The sequence below is a fragment of the Uranotaenia lowii genome, chromosome 2, assembly GCF_029784155.1.
Source record: "Uranotaenia lowii strain MFRU-FL chromosome 2, ASM2978415v1, whole genome shotgun sequence".
Lineage (NCBI taxonomy): Eukaryota > Metazoa > Arthropoda > Insecta > Diptera > Culicidae > Uranotaenia > Uranotaenia lowii.
Genome location: NC_073692.1, coordinates 317,786,231 through 317,808,431, shown reverse-complemented (window position 1 = coordinate 317,808,431; position 22,201 = coordinate 317,786,231). Strand labels below are relative to the sequence as shown.

The window sequence follows — 22,201 nt, the reverse complement described above, 5'->3', positions numbered from 1 at the left end:
AATTGTGAACATTAAAAAGGGAATTTCGTCGTCGTCCCCGAATGTATGATAAAATCAGGGGAAAAAATTCCTTCATTCTTAGCAAAGATTTCATGAAATAAGCCGTGTACATAATATTTCGATGACTATTAGTCGTTTTGTGAGATTACTTTGAAAATTTTCACAAAAACTGACTATCAAATTACAAAAATCAACAAAATTTTTGTTTTCGAGGTGCAAAAAACCCACCAAATAAAACTTTTTAATAATTCAAAGAGCCAAACATAGTTGATGGTATTAAAAAGCATAAGCTCATATTTTTTTTCATAATTTTATTGCTTACAAATTCTTTGAAAAATAAGATTTTTAGATGAATTCCATACATTTGCTAACAATTCTCATAACTATTTTTGGAGCCTTTCACCAACACAGTTGAAGAGGGCGGAATAGCCTACCTTGTCTATTTCAAAGTACTATGATCCGGTACAACTGTGTTCGATGTTTACTCTTGGGCTCGAACTCGCGGACATCGCCTCAGGAGACAACAGACTTGCCAACTGAGCTATATCACAAGCCCTACATGCCTTTTATCATTCGCAAAATATTTACTGTCAATTCGGTAAAAAGCATAAGAACTATAATACATAGAATTATTTCTTGATAAAATAAATTTCAAACTTTTATTTATGACAATTAAAGACCAAATATGAATACTGTTTGTTCCACGAGCCTTAAAATTTGACATCGGTTCTAACAACTTAATTCCGATGATTTAGTGAGAATTCATCATTTTTTTATGTTTTATTATGAAAAATTGCCGAATTTCACCTTTTTCATCGATTGAACTAAAGATCAACAAATCAGAACTTAAAAAAAATGTTCCTTGGCTTGTTGGCTTTCTCCTTTTCGTTTAAGAAATCAATAACCAAATCTGTGACGTCTTTTTACACAGATTCTATTCAAAAGATTTTTTGTCATTTTTTAAGACAATTCATTTTAAAGATTTTCAGGGATTGTGATCCAAAATTACAAAATAAACTTTAAAATCCTGATCAATATACAGATCATTTATGATATTTTTAACAATTTAAAAAAAATCTGTCTTTTATTGTGACTTACAGAGACAAAAACTTGCTTTACAGTTTTAAGATATTTGTCCTAGAACAGGCTATCATTTGGATTTTTAAAGTTCTTCAAAGTCGTTTCATTGTTGGGCAATGAACGTTCTCGCTGTAATTTCAATTCTAAGTTGTTTCGTAATTTGTGAAAAAGTGAAATTAAAAATGACACCACCGCCTCCCTGAGCCCATCCAACGCCCCCCAAGTTTCAAAGTTGAACCAACTGCCCCCGTAAAATCTCTCAACGCCCCTAAGGGGGCGGTAGGGACCACTTTTTAAACAATTGATCTAAAGATCGCTTAAAAAAATCCTGTTTCTCAAACTTCGAAACAACGAATCTTAAAGAACTGCATATCATGTCAATAGTGAACCCCTTGTTTTTGATAATAGTTTTATCAAAATATTGTACACTAGAAAAACTTCAACCCTGTATCCCAAAAAACTTGAAGTGGAAAGTTGGATATATTACTTTTCATGTGCAATTGTCTCAGAAATTCAAATCTGCCGTAGAGCTAGACCGAAGACATTTGAGTGAGCTTTAATTGGCTCTTATTGTTCATAAAATAAACAGTCATAACTTCTTGAAACTTAATTTGATCAAAACAGTTTTTACAATGTGAAATGAATGTTTCTTGAAGATTGATGAAATGACAGAGAGGTTAAATTCAGTACAAATAATCCCACTTTCATGCAAAAGATATTCAAAATAAATTATCTTTTTGAAAAGATGTACTAAGATTCAATAAATCAGACAAACGCCCTGAAATTTTGGGCATGGTTGAGTCCATTTTGAAGCTACAAATTGGTATTCATGATGGAAAAATCGATCGACTTCCAAGTGAGTCCTAAAGCATTATTTAATAAAATCACATTTTCTTCACAGGGGTAAAGGGAGGCAAAACAGAATGCGTTCTTTTATCCTTTCAACTGTAAATAGGCTTTAATTAAAAAAAAAAAGAATAAAAACCTTTCAGTTCAGACTATGGAATTTCAATGACACAAAATTTTATGTTGGTAGGACATATACAGAAAAAAGCTCAATACTGGGCAAATAAGGTCAAATAACACTTCACTCAGCTGGCTCCGGTTAAATTCAGCGGCAGATTTGACTTCTGAGGAAATTTCACGGGTGATGAATGCTATTCCAAACTCTCAAACCAGCGGATTCGTGATTTTTTTTTATTTTGGGTTCGAATTGTCCCATTATGCATTGGGCGATTTATAAGGAAGACCCCCTCAAAAGGGGTCTTCAAATTGGATTTCATTTGAACAAGAAATTCTCATTAAAAGCTTCCGTTACAAATATCAGCCTCTTTGAGCACATGGTGGCTTAGCCTTTAAAAGGATTCAAAATGTGCAACCATTGGAAAATATCGGACAACACTAGGCACGACCGCATGACATAAAAATTTCCAGTGCAACTATTGGGCTCAGACAAGCTCTTTTAAATGATTTTTAAATTTTTATGTCACTTTTTTCGAACACTTGAACTTTTGAATCTCATTGATCAATCCTCTATTAGCGCAATCAACAAAAATATCGAGTGAATTCTGTTGAAATGACTATTTGGCAAATCACCCTATTTGAGTTTAGTTTACCTAGAAATTTCTAAAAAAGACTTCCACTGAAAACTTGTTGAAGTCTTACTCTGCATGCTTTCGATTGTTTGTGCATTTTTTCGCTGTTTCATTCATTTCATGAATTTTGAACTTTTAATATATTTTGGTAGTTTTGATAACTGTTTAGGGCAAAACTTTTATTTTATTTAGGCCCCCTTAAGCTGGGAAGCCTTCAGCAATTGCCCCCCTTTGCTTTCCCCCCCTTCATCCAGCGTTGGATAACACCAGTTTTCTGCGTAAAACGCGTCAATAACACTAGTTTACAAAATTTAAAAAAATCGTGAACTTGATTAACTGACCAACATTTTTAATGTAAAATCGGGCGCTGAATCCGAAAATGAAATTCAAAAAAATCCCAGTAGAACCGGTTTTGAGTTATGCTCCAAATATGAAATTTCGAAAAAATCAAAAAAGTTCTTATACTTAGATTGAAATATCTCGGACGGCATAACAGTAATTTGAAATCCCTGTTTTGCATATTGAAGGTAAATAAGTTTTCTATCGATCATCTCAAGACTGTTTTTGCGTTTGACCAACAGTGCTGATATTAGTGACTTTATGAGAAAAAAAATTATAAAAAACGCATTTTTTAGAGAAAATTTTGTTTCAAAGAAAGTTTTTGACTCGATGGTAGCATTTTATAAATCTGATTTTCTTTTGCGCTTAAATGTCAATTCAAAACAAAGATTTCAAGTGGTTATTTATCAAAATCGGTTGAAAATTGAAGGAGTTATGGCTTCTTTACCATAACTGAAATTTTTGGAGATTTTTATAATTTATCGAACCGCAGTACACTTATCATAGTATAGGAAGAATTAAACATGATAAATCTCACTCGCTCCAAGTCAAAATTATTTATTAGCTTACCAGAAGGTCACATGCCAAGTTTCTGGAAGATCTGATCATAGGGAAGGGTTGCTTAAGTCTCAAACGTGAATAAAATTTTGAGGTATTTTGCCCGGAAGGAACGAAAAATACTGGTTTTTCATCAATAACTTTTTTCATCACTTGCTGATTGTTTTTTATGGTTGATTTTATTAAAGCATAAGTTGAGACGAATATTTCACCCGAAGACTGTAACTCGATTGGATTTGAAACAGAAAAGTAATTGCGGTTCAAAGGCCGCAAATTTTGTCCAACACGCAATGAGTACTTTTTACGCATTGCGTTTTATACGACAATTTTTGACCAAAATACAATCTTTGAACCGCAATAACTTTCCTGTTTCAAATCCAATCGAGTTACAGTCTTGGGGTGAAACATTTGTCTCAACTTAGGCTTAAATAAAATCAACCAAAAAAAAACAATCAGCTGAATGATGAAAAAAGTTATTGATGAAAAACCAGTATTTTTCGTTCCTTCCGGGCAAAATACCTCAAAATTTTATTCACGTTTGAGACTTAAGCAACCCCTCCCTATGGTCAGATCTTCCTGAAACTTGGCATGTGACCTTCTGGTAAGCTTATTAATAATTTTGCCTTGGAGCGAGTGAGATTAATCATGTTTCATTCTTCCTATACTATGATAAGTGTACTGCGGTTCGTTAAATTATAAAAAACTACAAAAATACTATTATGGTAAAGTAACCATAACTTCTTCAATTTTCAACCGATTTTGATAAATAACCACTTGAAATCTTTGTTTTAAATTGACATTTAAGCGCAAAAGAAAATCAGATTTTTTAAATGCTATCATTGAGTCTAAAACTTTCGTTAAAACAAAATTTTCTTTAAAAAAATGCGTTTTTTTTAATTTTTTTTCTCGTAAAATCACTAATATCAACAATACTGTTGGTCAAATGCAGAAACAGTCTTGAGATGATCGATAGAAAACTTATTCACCTTCAATATGCAAAAGAGGGATTTCAAATTACTGTTATGCCGTCCGAGATATTTCAATCTAAGTACAAGAACTTTTTTATTTTTTTCTAAATTTCATATTTGGAGCATAACTCAAAACCGGTTCTACTGAGATTTTTTTGAATTTCATTTTCGGATTCAGCGCCCGATTTCACATTAAAAATGTTGGTCAGTTAATCAAGTTCACGTTTTTTTTTTTTAATTTCGTAAACTAGTGTAATTATAGTCTGCAAATAATTTCCCAATCAAAATGAAGATGCTCTAAGAGAAAGAAAATCAACCATCAATTTTTACACTTCCATCTGTACCGTTGAGCCGTCAACACGTACGCCGGAGCATCGTATCGTTGCTGTGTACCTGCAGGAACATTTTTACATTATTTATTTTTTCCTTACCTGTTTTTCCATCAGCACTTTTCAGTGCTAAAATTATTTTCATTTTCTTTTATTCATATTTTCTCTTTTCTTTCCAGCATGGGGAAGTCATCGGCCGGCTCAAGAGCTGGTAGAAAGCGAATTGCAGAAACTAATTCAGGTCCATCGCCCAAAAAAGTTGAAATTTCCAACTCATTCGATGTCCTTCATAACATCGGTGATGAGGAAATATTCATATTTAATTCTGATAAGAGTACTAAGAAACCTTCTTCTTCTTATACTCTTAAAAACGAAAAGGTTCCACCAATTACGGTCACGATTCCTGACTTCAATGCCTTTCGAAAAGAAATCGTCACTTCCGTCAAGGATGTGAAGATTTCTTTTCAGATCGGTCGAAGGGGAACTGCTCGTATTTTGGCGGAATCTTTTAATGATTTTCAAAAAATTTTAAATTATTTGAATAATAAAAAACATCAATTTTTTACTTACGACACTAGAAGTGATCGTCCTTTTAAAGTTGTACTTCGTGGTCTCACCGGCGATCAGACACCGGATGAGATCACAACTGAATTAAATTCTTTGTTAGGATTATCACCGATTCAAGTAATTCAAATGAGGAAAAGAACCAACACGAATAATATCAGTAGTGTTGGTTTTGCTCCTGAGCTTTATTTGATCCATTTTAAAAAGGATCAAGTTAATAATTTGCAAATTCTTGAAAAGGCTCGTCTTATGTTTCATTGTCGAGTCAAATTCGAACCTTTTCGAAAATCTTCAACCAATTTCCTTCAAAATATTACGCAATGTCGTCGTTGTCAAGCTTTTTGTCACGGCACTAAAAATTGTAGAATGAATGCCAGATGCATGCTTTGCGGCTCATTCGATCATGAAAAATCTAAATGCCTTTTTGGTGGTGATAAACCACAAACAGAATTTTTCAAGTGTGCGAATTGCGCAGGTAATCACTCCTCGAATTCCATAAACTGTCCCGTTAGGGCAAAAATTATTGCTTCTAGGAAAAATCCCAAAGTTTCCAGAAAATTTTCTTCTCCTCCTTCCTCTTTTTCGTCTTCACACGTCGGGCCGGCAAACAACCTGCCTGTTCGCGGTCAGCCTCGGCCTACATTGGAATCACGGCTGGGTAATACCCGAAGTGTTTTTAATGTTACCTGTGCTGATTCTGCGCCACAGACTCGTTGTTTATCGTTCTCAGAGGTGGTTGAAAATGGGTTTCCCTCTTCAGGTTTAACTAATAAAAATGGGAAAAAACCAAGTCTCAACGTTCATGCGAAGGCTTGGGAAAATCCCCGAAATTCAAATACTTGTTCTTCTCCTTCATTTTCTGATCCTAACAATTTTGTTGATTTGGGTGAGATTACTGAGAAAAAATTAAAATTTTTGCATCAAAATTTAATGGAAATGATGCAACTTATGTTGAAAGCAAATTCAATGTTTGAAGCTTTCCAAACTTCTTTTAATTATGCTAATAAAATTATTATGACTTTACGATTCCCTCATGGATCCAAATAGATGTTTAAATATTATGAATTGGAACGCTAGATCTTTGCTGGCTAACCAAGATGAATTCTTTTTATTTTTGAAAACTCAAAACATACATATTGCTGCCATCACTGAAACTTTTTTAAAACCGGACAATAACTTGAAAAGCAATGCTTTCTTTAAAATTTTGCGAAATGATCGACTTGATCGACAAGGTGGGGGTGTAGCTATTGTCATCAATAGTCGTCTCAAATTTAGACTTCTTCCTTCTTTCAATACCAAAGTCTTAGAAACAATTGGAATTGAATTAGAAACGTCTATGGGGAAAATTATAATTATTGCCGCATATTTGCCTTTTCAATGCAGCGGTGAACAGAAAAATTTTTTGAAGGGAGATTTACAAAAACTCACCAGAAATAAATCTAAATTTTTTATTATTGGTGACTTTAATGCAAAACACCGATCTTGGAATAATATTTCATCAAATTCAAATGGGAATATTTTATTTAATGACTGCTCTGCTGGATATTATACTGTTGAATATCCTAATGGGCATACTTGTTTTTCTTCGATTAGAAATCCTTCCACAATTGATTTGGTTCTAACGGATTTAGGCGAGCATTGTAGTCAATTAGTTACTCATGCGGACCTCGATTCAGACCACCTTCCAGTAACTTTCTCTTTATCCCAAAGTCCCATTGAAAACCCTTTAAAATCAACTTTTAACTTTCAAAAAGCTGACTGGGAGCGATATAGGAATTTTATTGAACGTAATTTAGATGTAAACGTTCCACTGAATTCAATAGAAGAAATTGATTTGGCTGTAGAAAATTTGACAACTTCAATAGTCAATGCTAAAGCCGCTTCAATACCCAAAGTTAAACATAAATTTAATCAACCTTTAATTGATGATGATCTTCAGTTTTTGATACGACTGAAAAACATTCGTCGACGCCAATATCAACGTACTAGGGATCCTTATTTGAAATTTATTTATTGCGACCTTCAAAAAGAGATCAAACGTCGTTTAAATTTCATCCGTAATGAAAATTTTGCTAAAGCAGTAGAGGACATAAAACCCTACTCAAAGCCGTTTTGGAAATTAACTAAAATTCTGAAAAAGCCCCAGAAGCCAATTCCTACTTTGAAAGATGGGGATAAACTTCTTTTAACTAACGCAGAAAAAGCTCAAAAATTAGCCCAACAGTTTGAGTCTGCTCATGATTTTAATTTAAACTTTGTTAGTCCAATTGATGCTCAAATTTCCCTTGAATTTGATGATATTTTTTCTAAGCAAAATGTATTTGAAAGTTCCTGTGAGACAAATATTGATGAATTTAAATTGATTTTCAAAAAATTTAAAAATATGAAAGCTCCGGGGGAAGATGGGATTTTCTATATTCTTATTAAAAAGTTGCCTGAAAGCACTTTAAATTTTTTAGTTAAAATCTTCAATAAATGTTTTCACTTGGCTTATTTTCCCAATAAATGGAAAAATGCCAAAGTAATTTCATTTTTGAAACCTGGAAAAAGTGCTTCAGAGCCTTCAAGTTATCGACCAATTAGTTTGCTTCCTTCTTTAAGTAAACTATTTGAGAGAGTTATTTTGAATAGAATGATGATTCACATTAATCAGAATTCTATTTTCCCTGATGAACAATTTGGTTTTCGTCATGGGCATTCTACTACACATCAACTCTTGAGTGTAACTAATATGATTAACGCTAGCAAATCTGAAGGTTATTCAACTGGTGTTGCTCTTCTGGATATTGAAAAAGCTTTTGACAGTGTTTGGCACAAAGGTTTAGTAGCTAAATTAGCTCGATTTGATTTTCCTGTATATCTCACCAAAATTATTCAAAATTATTTGACTAGCCGAACCTTACAAGTAAGCTATCAAAATTCATGCTCTGAAAGGACTCTCATTAGAGCTGGGGTCCCTCAGGGCAGTATACTAGGGCCGATTTTATACAATATTTTTACTTCTGATCTTCCTGATGTACCAGAAGGAAAAGGTAGAAGATTATTTGCTGATGATACTTTGCTTTCAGCCAAAGGTCGGAATTTACGGGTGGTACGCAGTAGATTGCAACAAAATTTAAATTCCTTTTTGAATTACTTGAAAATGTGGAAAATTTCTCCTAACGCTTCTAAAACTCAACTTATTTTATTTCCCCATAAGCCAAGAGCTAAATTTTTAAAACCTAATGAAAATCATTCCATAACTTTTAATGGGGTTTCATTAGAATGGTCTGATCACGTGAAGTACTTGGGACTCACACTTGATCGGAATCTTACTTTTAAAAATCACATTGAAGATATTCAATCGAAATGTAATAAATACACTAAATCTCTTTATTCTCTCATCAACAGGAAATCCCGACTGTGCCTGAAGAATAAGATGCTTATTTATAAGCAAGTCTTCCGACCAGCGATAATGTATGCAGTTCCGATTTGGTCTAGCTGCTGCGCGACGAAGAAGAAAGCCATCCAGAGGATTCAGAACAAGGATCTGAAAATGATTTTGCGGCTTCCACCTTGGCACAGCACCGAAGATCTTCATCGGATTGCGGGCATTGAATCGATCGAAGAGATGGCCAACAAAATCATCTACAACTTCAGAGGCAAATCGATGCAGTCTTCCATCGCAGAGATTCGTTCTCTTTATAATTAGTTTTATTTTAGGATAGTGTTTAGTTTTAAGTTTAAAATATTTTTACCATTACAGGATGTTCTCCTACATTAAATACTTGATTGCGCTCAGCAAGTTTAAATCTTATAAATAAATTTTATTATCTAGTTAACTATAGGGCTTTGAACAGTTCATTATTGAGCTGAACACCTAATTTAATGTAATAATGTAATATAAATGTAATGATGAATTGATACAAATAAAGACATATTAAAAAAAAAAAAAAACCATCAATTTTTTTTCTCTTCCAAGTGAAGATAAATATTAGTGTTCGACACGAGACTTGAATACTATTGCGGACAAATCGCGGGTAAAATTCGCGACTCCGCCGAGACGACAAGATCGGGGCACTTGGGAAGTCAAACGGACTGAACGGGGGGTTTCTTCACCGGTAATTAATAACGCAATCAACTGTGATTGGATCTTATAAATTTATTAGAACCGATAGCGACATAGACTTGTCCTGATCGGTGACCGGTGGCGCGAGAACTGTTTTTGGATGCTGGAAGCTGACCAGCTTTTATCATCCCTAGCTGCCTATCTACCTAGCCTGGGGGAATTGTGTAAATCTCGCTCGAGATCGGGAATAATAAATTCTTTAGTCTGTAGTGCATACAATTGTGTCGATTGTGGCTATTGTGGAAGCAAATTTGCACCTAGGGTGGAGTATAGCCTGTGGTAAATTCCTTTCAGCTAACAAATTTTGTTCTTGTGTTCAGTGTTAGAGTGTAAATGAATGTTGTAAATTGTGTGTTCGTTTTATTCTAGCTCTATTTATTTCTGAATGTTAAACAATTAGTAAAGACTCAAATCTCTGTATTTATAGGAAAACATTATCCTGACGTTGTGCCTTGGCATCTAGGCTAAAGTAATCCACCGAAAACCCAACGGTAATTTGTCAACCATTGACGGGCTTTCTGTTTTCTTGGTCGCTGATATCGCATTTTTTTCTTCCTTTTTTTCGTCGAGTAATCCCCTTTCAAATCTTCCTCCATTCATCCGTTTCGTGGCCCTGCCATGGATCGATTATTCCTTTTAAGCCAGAAGCCAGGAGTAGAATCCCGTGGCTATTCACGAGAACTGGTTTTTTTTTCTCCTGCCGGCAAAAGAACCGGGTTGCGAAACTTTAGTAGAATAAATTACAGTATTAACATGGCCGAGTTTCCGTCGACTGACTCTAGCCAGTGTCGAGGATTGTGAAATGGGGGGAAATTTATGCGGTGCGATTTGTGTTGTTGCGCAGCTACCATTAGTTTTTCCTCAAGTTTTTAGCTGGGAGAAAGTAAATCCACAGAAGTCCTGGGAAGTAAAACAAAATGAAAAAATACAGCAAGTCACCAGTATGTTACTACGATATATATGGGTCAAAAGGCTTCGAAAGTGTTGTTGAACTTTAATTTCGATATGGTGTTTATCGATCCAAAAGCAAGATTCTACCTTTAATTAATGAAACTGGTTGAATAAAAAGTTGGTAGTGAAAAGTTGCATATAATTGTCGTTTTTTTCTGATATCTTTCTAAAGTATCCCTTTAAAAAAATTAACTATATCAGGGATCAAATATATACAAGATTGCATAATTTAAAATTATACTTATACTTATACTTATACTTATACTTATACTTATACTTATACTTATACTTATACTTATACTTATACTTATACTTATACTTATACTTATACTTATACTTATACTTATACTTATACTTATACTTATACTTATACTTATACTTATACTTATACTTATACTTATACTTATACTTATACTTATACTTATACTTATACTTATACTTATACTTATACTTATACTTATACTTATACTTATACTTATACTTATACTTATACTTATACTTATACTTATACTTATACTTATACTTATACTTATACTTATACTTATACTTATACTTATACTTATACTTATACTTATACTTATACTTATACTTATACTTATACTTATACTTATACTTATACTTATACTTATACTTATACTTATACTTATACTTATACTTATACTTATACTTATACTTATACTTATACTTATACTTATACTTATACTTATACTTATACTTATACTTATACTTATACTTATACTTATACTTATACTTATACTTATACTTATACTTATACTTATACTTATACTTATACTTATACTTATACTTATACTTATACTTATACTTATACTTATACTTATACTTATACTTATACTTATACTTATACTTATACTTATACTTATACTTATACTTATACTTATACTTATACTTATACTTATACTTATACTTATACTTATACTTATACTTATACTTATACTTATACTTATACTTATACTTATACTTATACTTATACTTATACTTATACTTATACTTATACTTATACTTATACTTATACTTATACTTATACTTATACTTATACTTATACTTATACTTATACTTATACTTATACTTATACTTATACTTATACTTATACTTATACTTATACTTATACTTATACTTATACTTATACTTATACTTATACTTATACTTATACTTATACTTATACTTATACTTATACTTATACTTATACTTATACTTATACTTATACTTATACTTATACTTATACTTATACTTATACTTATACTTATACTTATACTTATACTTATACTTATACTTATACTTATACTTATACTTATACTTATACTTATACTTATACTTATACTTATACTTATACTTATACTTATACTTATACTTATACTTATACTTATACTTATACTTATACTTATACTTATACTTATACTTATACTTATACTTATACTTATACTTATACTTATACTTATACTTATACTTATACTTATGCTTATACTTATACTTATACTTATACTCATACATATTTCCTTCCCCAAAATAGACTTAAGTGAAAAACTCCTGCCCACAAAACGATGATCTCGGGTTGGATTTTCCGAAGTAGAAATGTTTCGCGTACTTTATCACACAGGATACAAATTCCGAGGCATCTGGTCCAGGAAAATGTGTACAGTGCACACTAAAAACAAAAACAAACATTTGATAAACTCACCTTCCGACGACGATTCGACAAACGAGCAAACGACGCTCTCGTCCGTCGATTTTCATCCGCGCCATTTAGTGGTGGCAAAAATGTTCAAAATTGCACATCTCGACGTCGTCATCGTTTGCCAAAAATGTTAAACCGGAACGTTGATGAAGATGGCTTCCCCTAAAACAACAAATCTACCTCTAGAGAGCAAGAGCCGAGTTTGTCTTGAAGTTTGCACAAATGATGTGAATCAGCCGGAAAATTTGCCACGCTGAAGTTGGATTCGGGATTTGCCAGCGTTTCCGAGAACTTCTAAATATATTTCGTTGCACTTGTTGGCTGAGCAAAATTTTCTATTGTGATTTGAATTGTCTCAAACAATTAAAACACAATATAGCGCTAAAACATTCTAACAGTAGTTATGGTTGACATTTTCTCTCTTTTATTCGAATGTTACACCTGTTCAGATGAGCTAACTGCGTATTCGGGTATCGTTGCTACATGTTATGGCTCACCGGGTGAGTTGTTCGGTTAATTGACCAAACCATGTCGTAGCTCATTAGAAATTCCGTCGAAACAATACCGGTGTCTGCTTCGGCCCCCAACAAGTGCATCCGGAAGTGTTGCTAGTTGGGACAATTTTTCTCGCAGTTTGAATTTTTAATGATGATTTTTTCTGCAAAAATATGATTTATAGGTTAACTAATATTAAACTGGATAAACTTAAGGTTTATTAATTAATTATAATTAATTAATATTTAAATTAATTCATAACGTATTAATTATCTTATAATTTAACTGACTGAAAAATTTGTTTCTTTCTTTTTTTTAGGAAAAATAATCTCAAAGCGTTTTGAAGGTGAGTAAATGATAAATCATTTTTCATAAAACATTAAAAAAATAACTCCATTTTAGTTTTTTGATTCATTGATTTCAAAAAGTTTTTTTCGATTAAATTTAAAATGTATTATCCATATCTTTTTAAATTATTTCATATGACAGGTTCAATTTGTTTCTATAGAAGACTTATTCGAATCACGAAGCAATTTTAATAGTGACGTCTCTTTTTTCTGACAAAAGACTATTTTAAGGGGTTTATCCATTGAACAGACTTAAATTTTTTGTTTTGGTATGGTTTGTGGGTTATCCGCCTTGAGTGCACGGATTAATATGCATTCTTACATTTATTAATAAATTCGACACATCTTCAATGCAGCGCGACAAATCTACAGTGCCCCTCCTAACAGGATCATAACCAAATTACAGTTTTTTTGCGGATCGTGTTTTTGAAGTTAGCTGAAATCACTTTCAATTGCTAGTAAGCTAGTAAAAAATTTCAATTTCTTCTTTTGTCACCCCCTCTTCCCGTTTGATTTTTCCAAAAATCCAGAAAAGTGAAATCAGTATAAAGTTCAAAGTATTTCATTGAAATATTTGATAAATTTTTCGAAAATTCAAACAATTGGTGAAAGTCAGAGAAAGGGAAATGTATAACCTTTTGTATTCGAGATTTTTTCAATTCGATTTATAATAATTACGATTTTCAATGTTGTGCGATACACGTTGTATGCAAGTTTATTGCATGCAAGCTTTTGTCCAATTTGTTTAAATTTATTTAAAACTAAGCACTAAACATCAGTGTAAAATTTGAGATGATTTGGTTGATTTCTGAATTAGCGCAAGGCGTTTCTATTTTGTATGGAAATTTGTTTTGAAGAAGATTTTTTTGCACATTAAATCATCCAGGAATTTGATTATTGATTTTTGGTTTTGACTTTTCTTAAGCTTAATTTTTTTTTTTGCATTCTATGAAATATCCATTTCATCCATAAACCACCATTTCAACCATTTTAAAATAAAATATCTGAATCCATTGAGAACATTTCAAAACTGACAGACTTTGCATGCTAGAGCTATTATTAATTTCATGAATTTTTTTGCAAAGGTTATATAAATCAATTTTTGGCTATACAAAGCCTTTAAATAAGAGTCAAAAACACTTAAATTGAAAATAAATTGTATTACATAGAATATCTTTTCTGGGGTACAAATAAGGTTTGTACTTTGTTCACATGAATTGTACTGCAAGAAACAAAAATTATTTGTCATCAGAATTTATATTTATTGGAACATTTAGTACATTCCTAGCGATTTTTAAATGAAACTTTTTTTCCCGTACAAATTTCTATACAAAATTAAAACAAGTTGCGCTTATTCATCACTGGGTGGATCGCTTCCAAGTTTTGTATTGCTATTTCAGGCAGCAAAAACAAACAAAAAAAGTTTTTGGAGGTGTAAAAATTAAGGAATTTAAAAATTCCCTACAAAACTACATACAGCGGTCTAATGCGGAACACTCCAACCACATGTGTGTTATGTCAAAGATTAAAGTTATCAAAATTTCAAAAAAATCTTAATGAATTTCAATTTACGGAGTATTTTTTTAATTTCACCGCATCAAACTAATAATGTATGTATCTTATATGTGTAATTTAAAAAAAAATCTCCGTTTCATCGTAGTTTTAATGCGAAATTTTTTTTTTCTTTACCCATAAAACTCCGAGCAAAAAGAGAAGTTTTATCGGCAGATTTTAACAAATGTTTGTTTAAAAAATGATGACAATCGAAATCATGTTAATGTCGTTTCTATATCTATCAAAACTTATGGATTAAAAGCCGTAGAAAGACGTCGACGAATTTCTAGAGAGGCGATTTTTTTTTATTATTCTTTATTACACAGTTGGGATTTTTGATCAAAAATACGGTTCCTATTCCTGTGACGATCACCTAAACTTCACTAAGTTCTGAAAAACTAACATCTCTTATGCAAAACAACACAAAGAATTGAATGGTCTACACCACTTTCTAATAAATTGACTCCGAGCGCCTCAATTTGTCCGATTTCCCCTATTTCATGGGGTGTTAAGGTATAACTGCGTTTGAAGCAATCTGCCTTGCAACTAAAAAGACAAATAAACCACACTTATTTATGCAAAAATGTTAGCTGAATCGACTGGTGTATTTCAATTTTTGTTTTTTACTACAAAAGTGGCTTATTTTGCCACTTTTTCCCTAACTTAAGAAATTATTCATAGTAATGCAGTCAAAAAAAGTGTAATCCAACAGTTTTTAGAATGAATGATCATTTTTGGTAGATTTATTCATCTTTGATCTTGTTTATTTTTTACACAATGAATAGAAACGGCTAAATATCCCCAACTTCCTCCAGCTTTTTTTTAAATTTGTATATGAATTTAACTTTAAACATCGAGAAATTTACATACACAATGCAAAAATCAAGTGATTTAATATAAAATTTATCGCTGAATAGCCGCAATCACCCTGATTTTCCCCAAAATTGAGTGATATGTTGAAAAAAAAAAAACATTATAACAATGCTTCAGAAAATGCTCAAAAATGAATAAAATAGTTGTGGATCTTTTTTATTATCTGACGGGTTTGCGCCGGGGGTCGTCTGATCTTCCCCGAAATTAAATATTTGGTTCATTTTTACGATTTTTACAACACATGTATTTTTTAAGATTTCTAATATTTTGATTCTTCGAGTTACTTGTGTGATTCTTTGCCCATTCTCCGTTATAATGTTGATAGGAAACATTGAAGAAACCCATCGCATTCCTACCCACATTGAAAAACGGACGGGTCGAACACATTTTCAACAACTATTCAATTTCTTCTACCCGGGGCACTCTAGCTTTGGTCTTTCCCCCTAACAATACTTATATTTCTGTCTGAACATTGTTCTACTTTGAATTTCGTAGCTCGCCGAAGTACCAAAAATTGAATAAGAACATACTTGACTGAAAACAACAGTCAAAAACATTTGATTGAAGAGACACAGAAATAACCTGTTAGGCAGCTTAAGGTTTTCAGAACTTTTAGTATTATTGTAAAGTTATCTCATTAAAAATATGTGAGCATGGTTGAATTGTATACAATGGTATAGAATAGTATTTTCTTCGTGTGATTTTGCGTGACAATATGGTCATTCTGCAGAGAAATGAGGCAAACTGAGGCAAACTGAGGCGAAGAGTTAAATTGCACTGAAGGGTTTCCAAAAACGATCTTATTCAGTTATCACAATGAAACAACAAATTAAAAGAAACAAAAAGGAGAATCACTTCATCCACTAACAAAACTTAAATATTTTAATTATCTTTTTATATTTTTTTTCGAAATTTGTTAGAAGTATATTCAATCTAAAGAATCGTTTTACCCTAAATTCCTCTAGAATCATGCCATATACTTAGAAAAAACTTTGTGACAATTGAGAATGCGTCAGAAAATGGAATGACTGATTAATTGATAACTGATATATACATCATTCTGTTCAAAAATTTGTTTTTCACATGATCCAATTGTTTATGTGCACTTTGATGCATTCGAGAATGTTACAAGTTTTTTTTTTTAATATATTGCGAGTATTAAGGGGAAAATGAGGCAATTGAGACTGCATTCATCAACAGAAAATAAGCAGTTTCCAATATTTTATTCAACAGTTAGTTTCACAAATGTTTCAATGATTTTGTACTTTTTCTGATGCTTGCTTATTTGTTACTAAGATTTCCAGGTACATATTGTATGAGTTAATGGATGAAATTAGGGAAAATTGGGGGAAATGAGACCTTCCTCGACAACTGAGTGCTGAGCGGTGTTCTCCATTCGGTTCAGCAATGAGTTTTCCACCTGACTCAATATTTTTGCATCTGTTAAATTGCATTCTCGGAGTGATTGAGGCTCTTCTCATCAATTTAACGCTAAGCGGTGTTCATTATTCGCTTTAGCAATAAATTTTACAGCGGTTCCATTCATTTTTGTGCATTTTCTGATGCATTGTCATTTGTTATATTTAAGGGTATATACGGACGATAGTATTGGCGAAAAATTGGCCTCAGCCATAACCTCAAATTTTGATTTAAAGGCGGTCTCACCAGTGATGCTAGGTTCGTTACTAAAATTGGTGTTTGCTTGTTTAAAACTGATTATAATACATATTTCTGAATTGATTAAATTTATAACTATCAAGAGCTTAACATTTGAATTAATTACGGGGCGCTCCTGAATCGATGAAGATAAGCCATCTTTTGCTAATGAATTTTCAAGGTGAATTCAAAACATCTGAAGTATATTTTTATGTACTGCTTGGTAGGTTAAAATGAGTTGTTTCTAACTTCTAAACGAATACAAAGTCATTCACTGTTACAAACAAGTAAATTAATGAAAGCCCCGTCTATGTTGACTTTGAAAATAATCACCTACATGCTCTGATAATTTTAAACATATCAACATAATTTGCTACATCGTTTAAGTGTGCGATACAGTAAGTTGTTATTTCATGTAGATAAATGATGTGTTTAATTTCATATTCGAATAGAAATCGACGGAAAAGTTGCAAATTCTCAGTACTGATGAAAATGTTTTTCAATAACAATGCAATTGAAAAAATGTAATCATTTTCCAAATATCAATGCACTTGGCAGCCCTGAACACCCAAAAAAATCAAAACACGAGCGTCTGTATGTCGCTTTCCCACAGGGCGAATTTGTCGATGTTAGTACCGCAAAATCGCGTTTATCGTGCGCCCTTCTCAAAAATTGATTCTGTTCTTCCATGGTTTGAGGTTAGTGTAAAACTGTCAATATATCCTAATATCTAATGATTTTTTTTCAACATATCGCTCGATTTTAGGGGAAGTCGGGTTAATTGCGGCTATTATATATATTTATAGGTTATATGAATTTCTCGGTTGCAAGGGAAGCAAGGGAAAGTTGGGGGTATTTAAGGGTGATACGGTCTAAATTTGGTCAATATCAATCAACTTGACGTATTTCTTTCAATTTTGCATTTGAAAAACCTGAACACTCCTCATTTTGAAGGTGTGTGTGTGTGTGTGTGTGTGTGTGTGTGTGTGTGTGTGTGTGTGTGTGTGTGTGTGTGTGTGTGTGTGTGTGTGTGTGTGTGTGTGTGTGTGTGTGTGTGTGTGTGTGTGTGTGTGTGTGTGTGTGTGTGTGTGTGTGTGTGTGTGTGTGTGTGGGTGTGGGTGTGTGTGTGTGTGTGTGTGTGTGTGTGTGTGTGTGTGTGTGTGTGTGTGTGTGTGTGTGTGTGTGTGTGTGTGTGTGTGTGTGTGTGTGTGTGTGTGTGTGTGTGTGTGTGTGTGTGTGTGTGTGTGTGTGTGTGTGTGTGTGTGTGTGTGTGTGTGTGTGTGTGTGTGTGTGTGTGTGTGTGTGTGTGTGTGTGTGTGTGTGTGTGTGTGTGTGTGTGTGTGTGTGTGTGTGTGTGTGTGTGTGTGTGTGTGTGTGTGTGTGTGTGTGTGTGTGTGTGTGTGTGTGTGTGTGTGTGTGTGTGTGTGTGTGTGTGTGTGTGTGTGTGTGTGTGTGTGTGTGTGTGTGTGTGTGTGTGTGTGTGTGTGTGTGTGTGTGTGTGTGTGTGTGTGTGTGTGTGTGTGTGTGTGTGTGTGTGTGTGTGTGTGTGTGTGTGTGTGTGTGTGTGTGTGTGTGTGTGTGTGTGTGTGTGTGTGTGTGTGTGTGTGTGTGTGTGTGTGTGTGTGTGTGTGTGTGTGTGTGTGTGTGTGTGTGTGTGTGTGTGTGTGTGTGTGTGTGTGTGTGTGTGTGTGTGTGTGTGTGTGTGTGTGTGTGTGTGTGTGTGTGTGTGTGTGTGTGTGTGTGTGTGTGTGTGTGTGTGTGTGTAGAATGTTGCTCCTATTTTGATTTTAGAATTCACTCTTTAGTTGTCAAAATGCCGTCCAAGGAAGAAGAGCAGCGTATCTAAATTTTGCTCGCGCATCGTGAAAATCCGAGCTACTCGCACTCAAAGCTGGCAAAATCGCTAAAAGTTGCCAAATCAACCGTTACAAATGTAATTTAAGTGTTTGGGGAACGTTTTTCGACAGCCAGGAAGTCTGGATCGGGGGGAAATCGAAAACCGGTAGCCGCTGAGATGACAAAGAGAGTTGCCGGTAGTTTAGAGCGAAACCCTAACCTCTCACTCCGAGATGCCTCAAATAAGCTGGGTGGTATCGTCTTCAACCGTGCATCGAGCCGGACTATCGACTTACAAGAAGGTAGTGACTCCAAATCGCGATGATAAACAAAATACGACGGCCAAAGCGCGATCCCGGAGGCTGTACACGACGATGCTGACGAAGTTTGACTGCGTGGTAATGGAAGACGAAACCTACGTCAAAGCCGACTACAAGCAGCTTCCGGGACAGGAGTTTTATACGGCAAAAGGAAGGGGAAAAGTAGAAGATACTTTCAAGCACATGAAACTGTCAAAGTTCGCGAAGAAATATCTGGTTTGGGGAGCCATCTGTACCTGTGGCTTGAAAAGCAGCATTTTCATAGCTTCCGGGACTGTCAACCAAGAAATTTACGTGAAAGAGTGTTTGAATAAACGTCTGCTGCTTTTCCTGAAGAAACACGGTTGTTCCCTACTGTTTTGGCCGGATTTGGCATCTTGCCATTACGGTAAAAAGGCCATGGAGTGGTACGCCGCCAACAACGTGCAGGTGGTTCCCAAGGACAAGAACCCTCCCAACACGCCTGAGCTCCGCCTTATTGAGAAATACTGGGCTATTGTCAAGCGAAACCTTAAGAAGACCAAAAACACTGCTAAGGACGAGCAGCAGTTCCAGGCAAACTGGTTTTCTGCGGCGAAGAAGGTGGACAAGGTGGCTGTACAAAATCTGATGGCAGGGGTTAAGCGTAAGACCCGGCAATTCGGATTTGAAAAAGTTGAAGCCTAACTGAATATTTTTCCTGAATTTTATACTAATAAAACTTGAAAAATTAATTTTATTTGTTTTTTTAAATAAACGATTTCACCGATTTACACGGGTTTTCCCTTGACCAAATTTTGACCGTATCACCCTTTAGCCGTTTCTGTTCATTCTTGTGCAAAAAAGCGGTACGACCAGCTTAAGGTTGATTAAATCTACAAAAATGATCATTAAGGATGAAAAATTGTTTGACTGCATTTCTTTGAAAATTTCTTAAGTTTGGCAACTCTTCCTCAAAAACCAGAAATGGTGCAATATTCTCACTGTATTTCAATCTCGTTTGGTGACATCTCTGCAACGCCAAAAACATCAACGACAGTCGGCCGCACGGGCGGCGTCTCAAAAGAGCGGTGGAAAATACACAGGTGACGGCTAATGTTACATAAAGTCGTTGTTCCCAACATTTGTACGTCAACTTCCTCTGTGCCGCCTGCCGGTTGACTCGCGTTAAACATTTGTCGGCGCGGTATGCCGCCGTGAATTTTCAACGACGCACGACGCCGACTTTTTGCTCACTCGGAACAGTTGGGGACAAAGCAAAAGTAAAAAAAAAAACACAACGACCACCATGCATAAAAGAGTGCTCCAACAAAAACCAAACCCGAAAAGGTGCAAAATGGTTGTGTGGATTTCTCCACTAACTCTCGTCGTCGACAAAACCATCCACAAAAGGGGTTTACCTTTTTCCACATCACAAGAGTCTGCGACCAATGCAATGGCGGCGACGAAGGCCAACTTTTGCCAACTCTCTGTTGCCAAATCCGGCACACGGCCGGCGTCATCCATCGCCGGAGTCTGGCTGCTGGATGCTGCCTGCCTTGTGCCTGGGGTTTATTATGGGAAATTGGGAAAAGTGGTTCCACTGGAGAGGATTTCAAACAGACCCTGGCGAAATCTGTCTGGTCTTGCTGTCAGTCAACCCTGTCCGAGGAAACCGGGAGGGAAAAAACGCGCTTCTTCTGAAGGGATTTTTTAATTATGTGTTTATTAGTTTTTTGATCATAACATTAAAGTTATATTTTAACAGTTTATTGAGTGTTCAGATAAATTATGATTAGTGAAACTCTATGATTAGTTAAATTCTTAACAATGTTTATTTGACTAAAATTTGCTATAGCTATACAGTTTGATATTTAATGTATCTATCTATAGGAGAATATTCTGTAGAGCAAAAAAAAAGTATAAACTTAAGCTCAAAAATCTTTTGAAGGGATGTTTTTCTTGATTCTAAGAGAATTTAAGACACTTTTTCCAACGCATTATCATAAAAAAATCAATTTACTTTGATTACGAATCTTTTTCTACGACTGGTGTTGACATTAATACAAAATGAAATGTTTTTGCTAAACTTTTGGTTTAAGTATCAGCAATCAGCATTGGTTTGGGGGAGTGTGGTGGCCACTTTATATGTGTAAAAAAATAATTTTTTTTTACGTTTCTACGTGGTATAAAAAGAGTTAAATATCCTCTCTGACCAGGCGTCATGAGTTGTGTCACACGTAAATCAACCAACTTGGGAAAATCTCACTACACTTCCCATCCCAAGGTGGAAAAACGGTTCTGTTCTAATTTTGGCGTCACATTCGAGCATTGCAGTACTCTGTAGTGAAACAAACCAAACAAAATCTGAATGAAAAAAAAAACTTTGTCGTCCCGGCGCGATGAAGGACCTACTCGTACATTCTCTGGGAGATCGTTTTTTTTTTTGACAGATATAATTATATATGTTCCCTGTAACTGTTCGGCAAACAAACATTACCCATTGGCTCAATCCACCAGGAACCAAAACCAGAACCAAGGGATTACGACCAATATTGCCGAGATTCATGGTTCTGCTAAATTAAAGCTGATGTTGAAAATCATCCAGCCATGCTACGGGCAAATATTATGCAAGTCATTATCCCGATGTTTACTTGAGAGTTGTAAGAAACAACTCACGTTCTGAAATGTGAAAATTACTCACTTTGAAAGTTTTTATTTTGGAGATTTTTTTTATGTCAGTAGAAGTATCAATGGGAAAAATCCATCAAAACTAAGGTACAGGAAATCTGGAACGGGGAACACGAACTTTATGAACTGGAAATAATCACCCCAAAACGGTTCAGTGTAACAATAGTAGTAGAAAAAAATATAAAAACGAGCACCAAACAACTATAACACCGACTTGTCGGTGATGAAGTTTAACGTGGCGAAAAAATTGACAGACGTACAAAAGCGTGCTTTATGATATTTCTTG

At 34.2% G+C, this 22,201-nt stretch overlaps 1 protein-coding gene across 2 annotated transcripts in view; it reads left to right on the top strand.

Annotated features, from left to right (window-relative positions):
• LOC129742500 (nyctalopin-like) overlaps positions 1-22,201 on the top strand; it is a 470,518-nt gene that overhangs the window by 340,132 nt on the left and 108,185 nt on the right. For both annotated transcript variants that reach the window (XM_055734402.1, XM_055734401.1), the window contains one exon: positions 13,000-13,026. The gene's annotated coding sequence lies outside the window, so the exon portion shown is untranslated. The remainder of the gene's footprint in view (positions 1-12,999; positions 13,027-22,201) is intronic.